The sequence below is a fragment of the Tursiops truncatus genome, chromosome 1 (assembly GCF_011762595.2).
Source record: "Tursiops truncatus isolate mTurTru1 chromosome 1, mTurTru1.mat.Y, whole genome shotgun sequence".
In the NCBI taxonomy this organism is placed as follows: Eukaryota; Metazoa; Chordata; class Mammalia; order Artiodactyla; family Delphinidae; genus Tursiops; species Tursiops truncatus.
The window spans coordinates 44,070,479-44,084,095 of NC_047034.1; the positions used below are offsets into that span (position 1 = coordinate 44,070,479).

The 13,617-nt window shown below is 43.8% G+C and overlaps 1 pseudogene; it reads left to right on the forward strand.

Moving 5' to 3' along the window:
- The first annotated feature begins 1,954 nt into the window (after positions 1-1,954).
- Positions 1,955-13,322, forward strand: LOC101321366 (elongation factor 1-alpha 1-like; annotated as a pseudogene).
- Positions 13,323-13,617: the final 295 nt, after the last annotated feature.

Consider the following 13,617-nt stretch of genomic DNA (forward strand, 5'->3'; position numbering starts at 1 on the left):
AAACCTATACAGACAAAATCACACAAAGACACAGACACATACACACTGCAAAAAAGAGAGAAGGAAAAAAAAGTGTGTGTGTATATATATATATATATATATATATATATATATATATATATAGAAAGGAAGAGAGCAACCAACTCAATAAACAAATCTACCAATGATAATAAACTCTAAATACTAAACTAAGATAAAGATATAAATCAGAAACTAGTCAGTCGTATACAACAAACCCCAAGTCTACAGTTGCTCCCAACGTCCACCTCCTTAATTTGGGATGATTCATTGTCTATTCAGGTATTCCACAGATGCAGGGTACATCAAGTCGACTGTGGAGCTTTAATCCGTGGCTCCTGAGGCTACTGGGAGAGATTTCCCTTTCTCTTCTTTGTTTGCACAGCTCCCAGGGTTCATCTTTGGATTTGGCCCTGCCTCTGCGTGTAGGTCGCCTGATGTCGTCTGTTCTTCGCTCAGACAGGACGGGGTTAAAGGAGCAGCTGATTCGGGGACTCTTGCTCACTCAGGCCAGGGACGGGAGGGGTACGGAGTGCAGGGCGAGCCTGCGGCGGCAGAGGTCGGCGTGACGTTGCAGCAGCCTGAGGCGCACCGTGCGATCTCCCGGGGAAGTTGTCCCTGGATCACGGGACCCTGGCAATGGCGGGCTGCACAGGCTCCCGGGAGGGGAGGTAGGCATAGTGACCTGTGCTTGCACACACGCTTCTTGATGGCGGCAGCAGCAGCCTTAGCGTCTCATGCCCGTGTCTGGGGTCTGCACTGATAGCCTCGGCTCGCGCCCGTCTCTGGAGCTTGTTTAGGCAGTGCTCTGAATCCCCTCTCCTCGCGCACCAGGAAACAAGGAGGAAAGAAAAAGTATCTTGCCTCTTCGGCAGCTCCAGACTTTTTCCCGGACTCCCTCCCAGCTAGCCGTGGTGCACTAGTGCCCTTCAGGCTGTGTTCATGCCGCCAACCCCAGTGCTCTCCCTGCAATCCGACCGAAGCCCAAGCCTCAGCTCCCAGCCCCGCCCGCCCCGGCGGGTGAGCAGACAAGCCTCTCGGGCTGGTGAGTGCAGGTCGGCACCGATCCTCTCGGTGCGGGAATCTCTCCGCTTTGCCCTCCGCACCCCTGTTGCTGCGTTCTCCTCCGTAGCTCTGAAGCTTCCCCCTCCACCACCCGTAGTCTCCGCCCACGAAGGGGCTTCCTAGTGTGTGGAAACCTTTCCTCTTTCACAGCTGACTCCCACTGGTGCAGGTCCCGTCCCTATCTTTTTGTCTCTGTTTATTCTTTTTTCTTTTGCCCTACCCAGCTACATGGGGAGTTTCTTGCCTTTTGGGAGGTCTGAGGTCTTCTGCCAGCGTTCAGTGGGTGTTCTGTAGGAGTTGTTCCACGTGTAGATGTATTTCTGATGTATTTGTAGGGAGGAAGATGATATTCACGTCTTACTCCTCCACCATGTTGAAGGTCCTCTTGATCTTAGATATTTGAGTGAAGATTTAAACTCAAATTTCAGAGGGGAATCAGGGAAGGCTACCGGGAAAGAGAAAAAAACCTGAATTAAATTTTGAGTATGAATGGCAGTTAGCTAAATAAATAAGTGAAGCAAAGACATTCTCTGTAGTGGTAATAGAATATGCAAAGGAATGGAAATGTGATGAAGGCAGTGGGTTCAGTGAAGTACTTCTACTTAACCAAAACCTGTGATACAAATGCAATGGTGGAGAGAGAGAAACAGGGAGAAACAGGACAAGTGTCGGGACAAGAAACATCTTTTGTCCCATAGTTAGGGTTTGGAGTGTATAATGAAGGCACTGGGGAGGCACTTCGCATCAGGCAAGTGAAATGATCAGATCTGTTTCAGAAAGATCACTCAGGAAAGAGTATGGATGTGGATAATGGGTCAGCCTAGATGTCTCACCCCAGAGGAGGACTAGAGGCAAAAAGCCCAGGTAGGAAATGATAAACACAAGCCTAACCCAGGGCAATGGTGGTGGGGATGGAATGGAAGGTATGTATTTGAGAAATATTAAGAATATAGTGTTACAAAATGTGCTGGTGAGATAGTAGGACAGGTAAGGCTCCAGAATAACTTGGGTAAATGGGTGGATGGTGATGCCATTCCCTCAAAATAGGGAAAAAAGGAGGTAGATCTGGGAGAGGTGGGAAGCAGAGACAGTGAGCTTAATTGTGGACTTGTTTGAGGTGTCTATGAGACATCTAAGGAGAGACATCGCATGTACTAAAAACATAAGAGTGCATTATTCTTGTCTGTCATGAAACCACAGTTCACACTTAGCATATTTCAATCCTAGTTACCCTCTTCCATAGGCACCTCACACTAAAATAAAACAATGTGTGTTTCTGATGAGGTCTAGATTCCAGGTGTTAGGCACCAAGCATTTTCCATGTGAATATAATTGGAATTTCTTTATAAAAATACAGAAAAAACATAGAGCCCTAACCTGTAATATTTTAATGAAACTAGATGAGGTAAATTTTAACTTAATCAAATCTAGGTGAACTGAGACCTCAAAACATGGAAGTAGGCTAAGATGAAAACAGTAAAGTATTCTTACCCTAGAGGATAGTTAACTTATAGACCTAGGGTTACAAAGGTAAAATACAGGATGCTCAACTAAACAAATTTCAGATAAAAAAAAAAGAATGTTTGTAGTATGTCCCAAATATTGAATGGGACATATTTGTACTAAAGTATTACATGTTGTTTATCTGAAATTTAAATTTTACAGTGTAGGGGCTTCCCCAGTGCCACAGTGGTTAAGAATCTGCCTGCCAATGCAGGGGACACGGGTTCGAGCCCTGGTCTGGGAAGATCCCACATGCCATGGAGCAACTAAGCCTGTGTGCCACAACTACTGAGCCTGCGCTCTAGAGCCTGTGAGCCCCACCTACTGAAGCTCACGCACCTAGAGCCCATGATCTGCAACAAGAGAAGCCACCGCAATGAGAGGCCTGCACACTGCAACAAAGAGTAGCCCCCTCTCACTGCAACTAAAAAGAAAGCCCACGCGCAGCAACGAAGACCCAACGCAGCCATAAATAAATAAATACATTAATTAATTAAAAAAAAATGTAACGGTGTACTCTGTATTTTTATGTGGTAAATTTGACACCCCTAATAGGAGGCATTCATTTTATGCTGAAAATATGAAATCTAGTAGCTGTATTAGTTTCCTATTGGTTCTATAACAAATTACTGTAAATTGAGTGGCTTAAAATAACACAAATTTATTACCTGACAGTTTTGGAGGTCAGAAATCTGAAATGGGTTTCACTGGGCTAAAATTCAGGCATTTTCAGGCCTGCATTCATTCTGGAGGCTCTAGGGGAAAAATCGTTCCCTTGCCATTTCCAGCTTCTAGAAGCTTCCTACTTTCCTTGGCTCTTGGCCTCTCCTTCCATCTTCAAAATCATCAGCATTGTATGTTTCAATCTCCAACTGTTTCTGCCCCCCTCTTTTAAAGATTCTGTGTTTACAGTGAGCCGACCTGGATAATCCAGGATAATCTCCCTATCTCTGATTCTTAATCACATCTGTAAAGTTTCTTACATAAGGTGTATTCACAGGTAAGGTTAAATATTCACAAATTCCAGGGGATTAGGACATGGGCATTTTGGGGGTCATCTTTCTACCTCCCACAGCAGCTTTTCAAAAACATTAGACTCATGGATGTCAAGTCTATAATGGACTAACTTTTTTATCCTGTGTGATATGTCACCTCCAGTTTTCTGCGATTTTTCATCAGTTTTGTCTGCCAGTCTTAGGACAGAATCCTGTAAAGTTGCTGGTTTACTAGCATGGCAGTAACATCTTTCAAATCCTCCTGAGCTGAGTGTGAGGAAATCCAACTATACTAGGGTACAAGGGGCAATGGAGGGGGTGGGCTGGGGGATGAGGCTGAGGGAGAGTACATTATTTTAAAGATGCCCTGAAGCTCCTCCTGGATGCTGCCAAAGCTATGGATATTGGAAGGCAGAGGGATGTGACTGGAAGGAATTCTAAAGCGTATTTCTCTTATTTTTACCTAAACTTTTTTTAAATTAAAAAAGAAAAAAGCATCAAGGAAGATGCAGACAAAGTAACTAACAGGCCGGTGTCTTATTCCATTTGGGCTGCTATAACAAAATGCCACAGACTAGATAGTTGATAGACAACAGAAATTGATTTCTCACAGTTCTGGAGTCTGGAAGTCTGAGATCAGGGTACCAGCAAGATTGGATGTGGATCGTCTGTCCAGTCTCAGACTTCTCGTTGTATCCTCACATTTTTAATTGTTCTTTGTTCCTCCCGAGGAGAAAGCCCTGTTGGTCACGTATAAATATCCTTCAGCTGCATGAGAACAGCCATGTAGCATTTGCTTCACAAGGATAACCATGTCCCTTTATAGAAGAGTACAGAACCTTGCTTTCCATTCTCTTTGTAGCCCATCCCTTCCTTCCCCCACGTAGCTCAATATTTGCTTCATGAGATGATTAGACTGAGGTAATACATTCTGAATGTTGAGGCATATTTTGGTCTTCTCTGGACGAGACATGGACTTCTGGCTCTCCTTCATGTTCCTGTTTTGTTCTTTGTACAGTGAAGCTCCAGGGAGCTTTCTCTTTTTTTCCACCAGGATTTCACTGTCCTGAGACATTCAGGGATTGGAAACCCAACACACTAGTGAGCCAGCGAAAGGCGTTGGCCCATAGTCAGACCCAACCCAATGACATAAACTGAGACAATCTCAGTCTGCTGCAAATGTGTTTTTCTGAACACACCCAAATCCCAAAGATTTTCATCTTCTCTTGGCTCTCCAACATCTGCTTTGTCAAATTACAGGCTATTAGAGAGAAGCAAAACCAGTCTAGATTCCCAGAGTCAATGGGTTTCAGAATCGTCTTTGAACATTTTATTGGTTGAAGATTTTCAAAATCATTTGTTTTGATTGAAGAATCCAGAGAAAGGGAACCAGGTACAACGCTGTCTGAGTTTGGCAAATGCGAGGATCCTTTAGCAGCAAATGACTTAACAGAAATACATGGAATGTTTTGAAATGAACTTGGTAATTTCTTTTCCATTCTTGGCTTTCAGTTTTCTTTTATAAGTAGCTGCATAATTAGCTGGCAGGGAGGAGCAAGGTGGTACTTAAGCATCTATCAACATGGAAAGCAGCACAGCATGGGCAAGTGAGGCAAACCTGGGCTTCAGTCCCAGCTCTGTCACTTACTGACAGTATCACCCTAGATAAATGTTTGAACTTTTCACATCTTTAGCTTTCTCAGTTGTGACTTAATAATGCTCTTCTTGGGATGCTAACGTGAGGATCTATGTAAGTTGCTTGGTATACAAGATGTAACTCAATAAGCAGTAGCTAATATTCTTCCTTTTTTAAAAATAAATTTATTTATTTTTGGCTGAGTTGGGTCTTCACTGCTGCGCACGGGCTTTATCTAGTTGCAGCAAGTGGGGCTACTCTTCGCTGAGGTGTGTGGGCTTCTCATTGCGGTGGCTTCTCTTGTTGCGGAGTATGGGCTCTAGGCGCACGGGCTTCAGTAGTTGTGGCACATGGGCTCAGTAGTTGTGGCACATAGGCTCAGTTGTGGCTCACGGGCTTAGTTGCTCTGCGGCATGTGGGATCTTCCCGGACCAGGGCTCGAACCCATGTCCCCTGCATTGGCAGGCAAATTCTTAACCATTGAGCCACCAGGGAAGCCCTATTCTTCCTTTTTTTGTCCTCAGCACCTGGAACATAGTTGGACTTTAATCAGTTTTGGAGGAAAGGAAGGAAAGAGGACGATGCCTAAAGTCACAAAAGCGTCCCTTCTTCCAAATGCCATTTCCCTTTCCAAAGCAATCATTGAGCTTCTCCCTTGTTCCTCCTTGCTTTGCTCATGCTGCTCCTGTTTGCTATTGCCCTCCATCAACATTTCTTTACCTCTTGATTATAATGAATCAACATTCCTTGAACTTCTATGAAATAATTACTCCGGCATCGCTGAGAAAACAAAAATAAATAAGACAAAAATCCTTCCTTCAAAGCACTTACTGGTTACTGTTCAACAAAAGGTATAAGACATAAAACTGTAATATGAAGGAGGGGAAAAGCATGTAATATAAGTCTACTAACGTGCTTTGGGATAAAGACGGGGAAGGGCTTCCTATAGGCAACAGCATTTGTGCTGGACTTAAGCAGGATTTGGACTTGCAGAAAAGGAGCCAAATGACATCCCAGAAAGGAACCATCAAAAGCCAATGGATGCTGCATAAAAGGTAACACAACTCATCATAATAACTGCAAGGAACCAAGTACCTACCATGCATCAGGTGCTATTCGAAATGCTTTACATGTATGATTTTGTTTAACTATGAAAACAGACTATGAGGATAAATTATGATAGGCCCAAGATATCTGTTTCTGTCTTGATTAAAATTCATATGTACCCAGAGGGCACAGGCTCCAACAGAAGGAACTTAAAGGGAGTTAGAACAGTTGAGCTATTAACACAGTGCTTTCAGAATATAGAGCACTAAGTAACCTTAACTTCCTTTTCATACTAAATATAAGAAAGAAGATGAGACTATTCACCATTCTGGTAGTTTGAATATATAAACACAGGGCCTGAAGGGGTGAAGAAACTTTCTTATCCTATCTATACTTATCCCGTACCTTGTCATTATAAAATTGTGTGGTTTGTTTATAAGAAGATCCCTGTAGGAATCATCTACTCTAACTACAATAATCCTTAACTTCGAGTCTATGATACTTTTTTTAATTAAGAAATTATATTCGTTGTTTGAGAAGACTGCATTTACTTATGAATCCTATCATAATTGATTTTCTTATACTTAACCTTATAAAAGGCCATCATATTCTCTTGAAGTTAGAAAAAGTTTATTTCTTTCCTTGCAAAATTATGTAAGGAAAAATTAAATAGTGATGTTAAAAATTAAATTAAAAATTAAATAGTAGAGTTATCTTTAACAGACAATGCAGATACCTTGGCATTTCACTGACATGTGATTTTGCTACTACCCCATTTGAAAGACAAGGAAGCTGATTCAGAGAAGTTCAGTGTAGAAGCCATAAGAATGCACCTTGTAGAACTCCAACTAACTCCAGCTTTGTTGTAAAAAAACTGCTTTTGCATTTGCTTCCACCAGAGCCCTGCTTCTCAGTGGCCAGTGGCCAGTTCATCAGAGATACTGGCAGATCCATTCCTGAGAGACACAGGACTCCTCTGACAGCTGACTTTGACTTGAGGATGTCTGATGGCCTTGCTGAGCTCTCCTTGGACTGCCAGTCACTTCCTTCCCTCCTTCTATCTGTCACTAAGGGTCAGGTTTGCACCATGGTCTGACAGCTCTTCCAGCCTTCCCCATTCCCCCTGTTTTCTCTCACAGATGTTTCCCTGACACAATCCTTGCTCATTTAATCCTGTGTGGACATCTGTTTCTGGGGGTCCTGGACTAACATAACCAGTGACTGACCCAAGGTCACATGGTGATAAAGTGTCAAAGCTAGGTCTTATGCCCAGCTTTTGCACCAGAACAGGGGGGTGAGTGGTAGGAAATATGGCTGGAAGAGTGGTTGCTAAAAATAATAATAATAATAAAATTCTGTCTAAATCTCCTTGGTGAAGAGGTTGGTCAAATTACAGTCAATAATTCCCCAAGACCTTATTTTAGAGATAAGGTAGTCAAACACAATTTGGGTTTCTGTCTCAGTGAGTTCCCTTTTAGAAGGTAAATGCCTGCTAGGTTGGTATTTCTTAAGTCTTCTTATATAATTTAGCTAACACTTTAGTTGACACATAGGTGTGGGTAAACCTCTACTATAATTGACAAGAAGACTGACAGGCTGGGTTTGGAAGTTGAGTACCCAGAGGGAAAGGATGAGGCTTGCTAGAGGTGGGAAGAACTTCTCAACAAAAGGGGAGATATTCTTTATTTTACAACTGTGCCTCAAGCCAACCTGAGGAGCCTTTGTAATAGCCAAAGCGAATCTTGCAGAAGCCCTAAAGGATTATGAGTGAGAAGTTCTACTATAAACTATTAAGCCCTACTCCTGAAAATTGGCCTAGAGTCTAAAAAATGAGTTCAAGAGCCCAAGTTATAGTTAAATCACAATGCATGTTGATGACCCTGAGACTGACAGGACAGGGACCTTTAGGCAAGCTGTAGGCAGGAATGTGAAGTTTGCCAAGTGGACTCTACTTGCCTTTTTGTGTTCCTTCTAATTGGCAATGATAGACTGACCAATCAGATTGCAGTTCTGCCCTTATTTGCTGTATGACCCTAGGAAATACACTAAACCTTTCAGAATCTCAGATTTTTCCACTAGAGTGAGTAATTGTGAGGATTAGAAGAAAAAAGAAAGGCTCTTGATCTACTTCCACCTACCACTCTTTCCCCATTTCCCTATCTTGCTCTGCTCCCCACACGTGTGTTCCTGCTGTTCATCAAATTGCTCAGCCCCTTGGTGTCTCAAGGCCCTCACACATGTCTATGACTTTTAATAGGGAAGACTCTTTGTACTCTATTACAAGTTAATCACTAAGGGGATGTTGCCTAGGAGCCTAAATTATACATAATGGCCCATCTCTGGGAACCCTGCCACCCAGGTAATGAGCATTAAGTTAAAATACTTTTGTTTAGCTCACAGGGAACATCCTGACCAGATCCACCTGTGCATGACTGCAGGCAGACTGAAATTAACACATCCCCTCCGGAGGCTGACGGGAACCAGGAAATGTTTGGCTTTACTCCCTCCCCTTTTAGTATAAAAGAAGCCTGAACTCTAACTCAGGCAAGATGGTTCTTTCGGACGCTAGTCTACCGTCTTCTTGGTCTGCTGGCTTTCTGAAAAAGCCAATATTCTTTGCCCCAATAACTCTTCTCTTGATTTATTGGCCTGTATTGCAGCGAGCAGTACAAGCTTGGACTTGGTAACAAATATGTTTGTTTGTTTGTTTGTTTGCGGTACGCGGGCCTCTCACTGTTGTGGCCCCTCCCGTTGCGGAGCACAGGCTCCAGATGCGCAGGCTCAGCGGCCATGGCTCACGGGCCCAGCCGCTCCGCGGCATGTTGGATCTTACCGGACCGGGGCACGAACCCGTGTCCCCTGCATCGGCAGGCTGACTCTCAACCACTGCGCCAGCAGGGAAGCCCTGGTAACACATTTTGAGGAGCCATCCAGGAGTCTTACTGCTCATGGCCAGCCAGCTCCACTTGGGAATTTTTGGGCTAGGCCCTAGCAGCTGCTGGGACCACTTATTCTGAGGACCCGCCCTTCAAAATACCCTGAAGCAACACCTGCTGCTCTGGTGCTTGGCAGTTGGATCAAGCAATCGACATTTGGGAGACAATGGGCTCCATATGGTAGGGTAAGTCACTCTGGTGTGTACAGCCAGAACTTTATTTCCTCTCCATTTGGGGCTTTATCTGTGGAATAAGTCAGTTTGTTTTGTATTTGAGTGGGTTACCCTGTAGGAGAGAGGAAAGAGTTGTTAAACTTTAGCCGATTTGTGAACTGGTTAGTTTGTTTCTTTGGGTGCTAGCATTTGTGTGTTCCATTTGTGTTTTGTCTTGAATTTGTCTTTAAAAATGGGGAATATTTCAACTATCCCTAAAGAAAGTCCTCTGAGTTGCATTTTGGGCAAGTGATCTGATTAAAGCCGTGAACGCATGAGTGAGAAGATGCTATTTTATTGTAAAAATGTGTGGTCACAGTACCTATCAGGATCTCCACAAGGGGTTTATGCAGGGTTATTCTGGGACCCTGTGCACCATGTACTGCTACCCTTGCTGTGTTATTTACGTTGTTTGCGGTCTCCTGTGTTGTTGGCATATGTAAAACCCTGAGACCAAACTTGGGGGTTTATTTAGGATTTTGGTTGTCCCTTGGGTTTTTTGTTTCATTTTGTTGGGTACTGTTTCTCCATTTACAGCCAAATAAATTTTGTGATATTTGAAACTTTTACTGATGTCAAATGAAGGAAAGGAATAGAGGAAAAAAAAAAAAAGACCTGTGTGTGGGATATTTACAGGGAGAAGAGAAAGGTTCCACTCAATTCCTAAAATCACCAAAAACCTCAGCCCATAATTCAGCCCAACTGGTAGATGTTAAGGCAGAAAGGCATCCTTTTAATGGTTGGACGTGATCAATTGCTATCTATGGTTTTATGGTGGCTAGTCTGTGAAGAAGAGGGGAAGAATGATGGAATTCTTTATGTATAAGTATTTGTGCTATTACATCAGGGAAAATAAGAAAAGGGGACGAGAGTGAGGATATGTTGCTTCAAACTTTAACTCCTCCACCTGAACTAGCTGTTCCAGTCACTCCGATATATCCACCCCTTCCTCCACCTTTCATTCTTGCCCATCCCCAGTCCCGACACTGAGGCTCAGGACTGCCCTTCCTTACAGGGACCACTTAGAAAACCTGTGTTAGTTCCTTGGGCACAGGGTCTTGGTCTGATATCACCATCTAAGACCTGACAGGCACTCAGTTTGGGCCAGGAGTCGCTCCCAGGGCAGGGAAATTTCCCTTATGCCCTTATCTCATAGGGGGCTTAAATGCAAGTGACCAGCCAGCTGGGTTTCTCAGACTTGTTTAATTGGAAAGATTGCAACCCTCCTTTACAGGGAGAATCCTCTACACATGAAGCCCACTAGGCAGTACCCACAGCTGAACCAAATTGGGACCCCAGTGAGGGAGGAACACACTTATTAGGGCACTGGTTTTTGGTGCATCTTGGCAGGGCTTTGAAAGGAGAACCAAAGCAATAGAGTTTGAACAAAATTCAAGAAGTTCAGCAAAAAAAGCAAATGAAGACACCTCCAAATTTTTGGAAGAGATTTATCAGGCCTACAGACATTATACTAATGCAGATTCCAGGGCCCCTGAAAACATTAGAATGGTAAATTTGATCTTTTTTGAGCAAAGTGCCTCAGGTATCAGGAGAAGGTTGCAAAGATTAGATGATGCATTTGGAATGAACCCTCTCAATGGGCAGATTTGGTTTTAAAGCGTTGAGCAGGGAGCAATAACAGAAGAAGGAAGATGCAAAATGAAATGAAATGCCACTTTTTTGGCAGTGACATTGGATTCCCAGTGACCTGAAGAGAGGGAAGCCACCATTGAAGAGGAGCAATGCACTTACTGTAAGGAAGAACATTGGAAAACAGATTGCTCTAGTCTAAAACATAAGAAGAAAAACAGTAAAAGATGAGAGCCTCTCATATGGTGGACAGATAGAAACACTCTGAAGGAAGAGGCCCAGGGGCTCCCTTGGACTTGAGGTGCCTATTCCCTACAGGAGCCCTCGGTGAAACTAAGTGAGGAATGAGCTGATGAACCATCTGATAGACCTCACCCTGAAGTTTTTCACTAGAACAGCTTGACATCAGAGTCTCACCAGAACACACTTGAAGCCTACAGGTGATGCTCATGAAAACCCCAGGAAAAGAGACAGAGCTCTTTCCCCCAGAGGTCTAGGAAAAGGTAAGAGCAGAGTATGTGCTAACTGCACCCCAGGGAAGGCCAAAAACACATGGCCAATAGGAATCCCATTAAAAAAGAATGCTGGGACACCTAATCTAAAACCATATGCTCTGAGGCAAGAGGATCACTTCTCCCACAGATTGATTTGTCTAAATACCAGCCAGTGTATTCAGAAAGGACAGAGAAGGCCAAGAGCTGATTTCACTTAGATCACACCTTGCCAGGCTGGGAATGTAGTGCACAGTTGGTTTGATCCCTGAGGTGATCTGGGACACTGTGCTGCAGCACATTCGTAATAGTACCCACTATGGGAGAGATGCCACCTTACAAGGGACTCAAACATATCATGGGGCCTAACCTACAAAAGACTCTCCAGTGAGTCACTCAGAATTGCATGATTTGTGCTAAAAATAACGCAAAGGCTGCTGTTGAACCTCCCCAGATGGGGATCCAATACAGAGAAACTTGCACCACTGAGGATTGGATGCAAATGTCTTGAGCTGTAGGAAATTTCAGATACCTGTTAATGATTGTGGACGCTTTTTTCAGGATGTGTGGAAGCATATCCACCTGGGCAGAAAGTCTCTGAATAGTATGCCTGGGTCTCGGACAAACTGAAAGCTGAACATGAGTATGGTTCTACCATTGACATCTCCCTGTGGAAATTGGAGACCAGCAAGTCCTATGTGACCATCATCGATAACCCAGGACACAGAGACTTGATCAAAAACATGATTATAGGCACATCTCAGGCTGACTGTGCTGTCCTGATTGTTGCTACTGGTGTTGATGAGTTTGAAGTAGGTATCTCCAAGAATGGGCAAATCCATGAGCGTGCCCTTCTGGCTAACACTCTGGGTGTGAAACAACTAATTGATGAGGTTAACAACAAAATGGGTTCCACTGAGCCACTCTGCAGCCAGAAGAGATATCAGGGAATTGTTAAGGAAGTCAGCACCTACATTAAGAAAATTGGTTACACCCCTGACACAGCATTTGTGCCAATTTCTGGCTGGAATGGTGACGACATGCTGGAGCCAAGTGCTAACATGCCATGGTTCAAGGGATGGAAAGCCTTCCATAAAGATGACAATGCCCGTGGAATTATGCTGCTCGAAGTTCTGGATTGCATCTTGCCACCAACTCGTCCAACTGACCAGCCCTTGCATCTGCCCCTCCAGGGTGTCTACATAATTGGTGGTATTGGTACTATCCCTGTGGGTCTAGTGGAGTCTGGTGTTCTCAAAACCTTGCATGATGGTAACCTTTGTACCAGTCAACTTTATAACTGAAGTAAAGTCTGTTGAAATGCACCATGAAGCTTTGAGTAAAGCCCTTCCTGGGGACAATGTGGGCTTCAGTGTCAAGAAGGTGCCTGTCAAAGATGTTCATCACAGCAACATGGCTGGTGACAGCAAAAATGACCCATTATTGGAAGCAGCTGGCTTCACAGCTCAGGTGACTATCTTGAACCATCCAGGTCACGTCGGTGCTGGATATGTCCCTGTGCTGGATTGTCACACAACTCACATTGCTTGCAGGTTTGCTGAGCTGAAGGAGAAGATTGATTGTCATCTTGGGATAAAGCTGAAAGATGACCCCAAATTCTAGAAATCTGGTGATGCTGCCATCGTTAATATGGTTCCTGGCAAACCCACGTGTGTTGAGAGCTTCTCAGACTATCCTCCTCTGGGCCGCTTTGCTGTTCGTGACATGAGACAGACGGTTGCTGTGGGTGTCTTCAAAGCAGTGGACAAGAAGGCAGCTGGAGCTGCAGGGTCACCAAGTCTGCCCAGAAAGCTCAGAAGGCTAAATGAATATTATCCCCAATACCTGCCACTCCAGTCTTAATCAGTTGTGGAGTAACGGTCTCAGAACTGTTTGTCTCAATTGGTCATTTAAGTTTAATAGTAAGACTGGTTAATGATAACAATGCATCGTAAAGCCTTCAGAAGGAAAGGAGAATGTTTTGTGGACCCTTTGTGTTGTGTGTGCCAGTTTTAAGTTTTTAACACCAGTACCTTTTAATTGGTTAAAGCCCGTCTTAAGGAAATTATCCCCTGATTTGGATTAAGGCATTGGAATTACATTCATCCTGGAGACCACAATCAA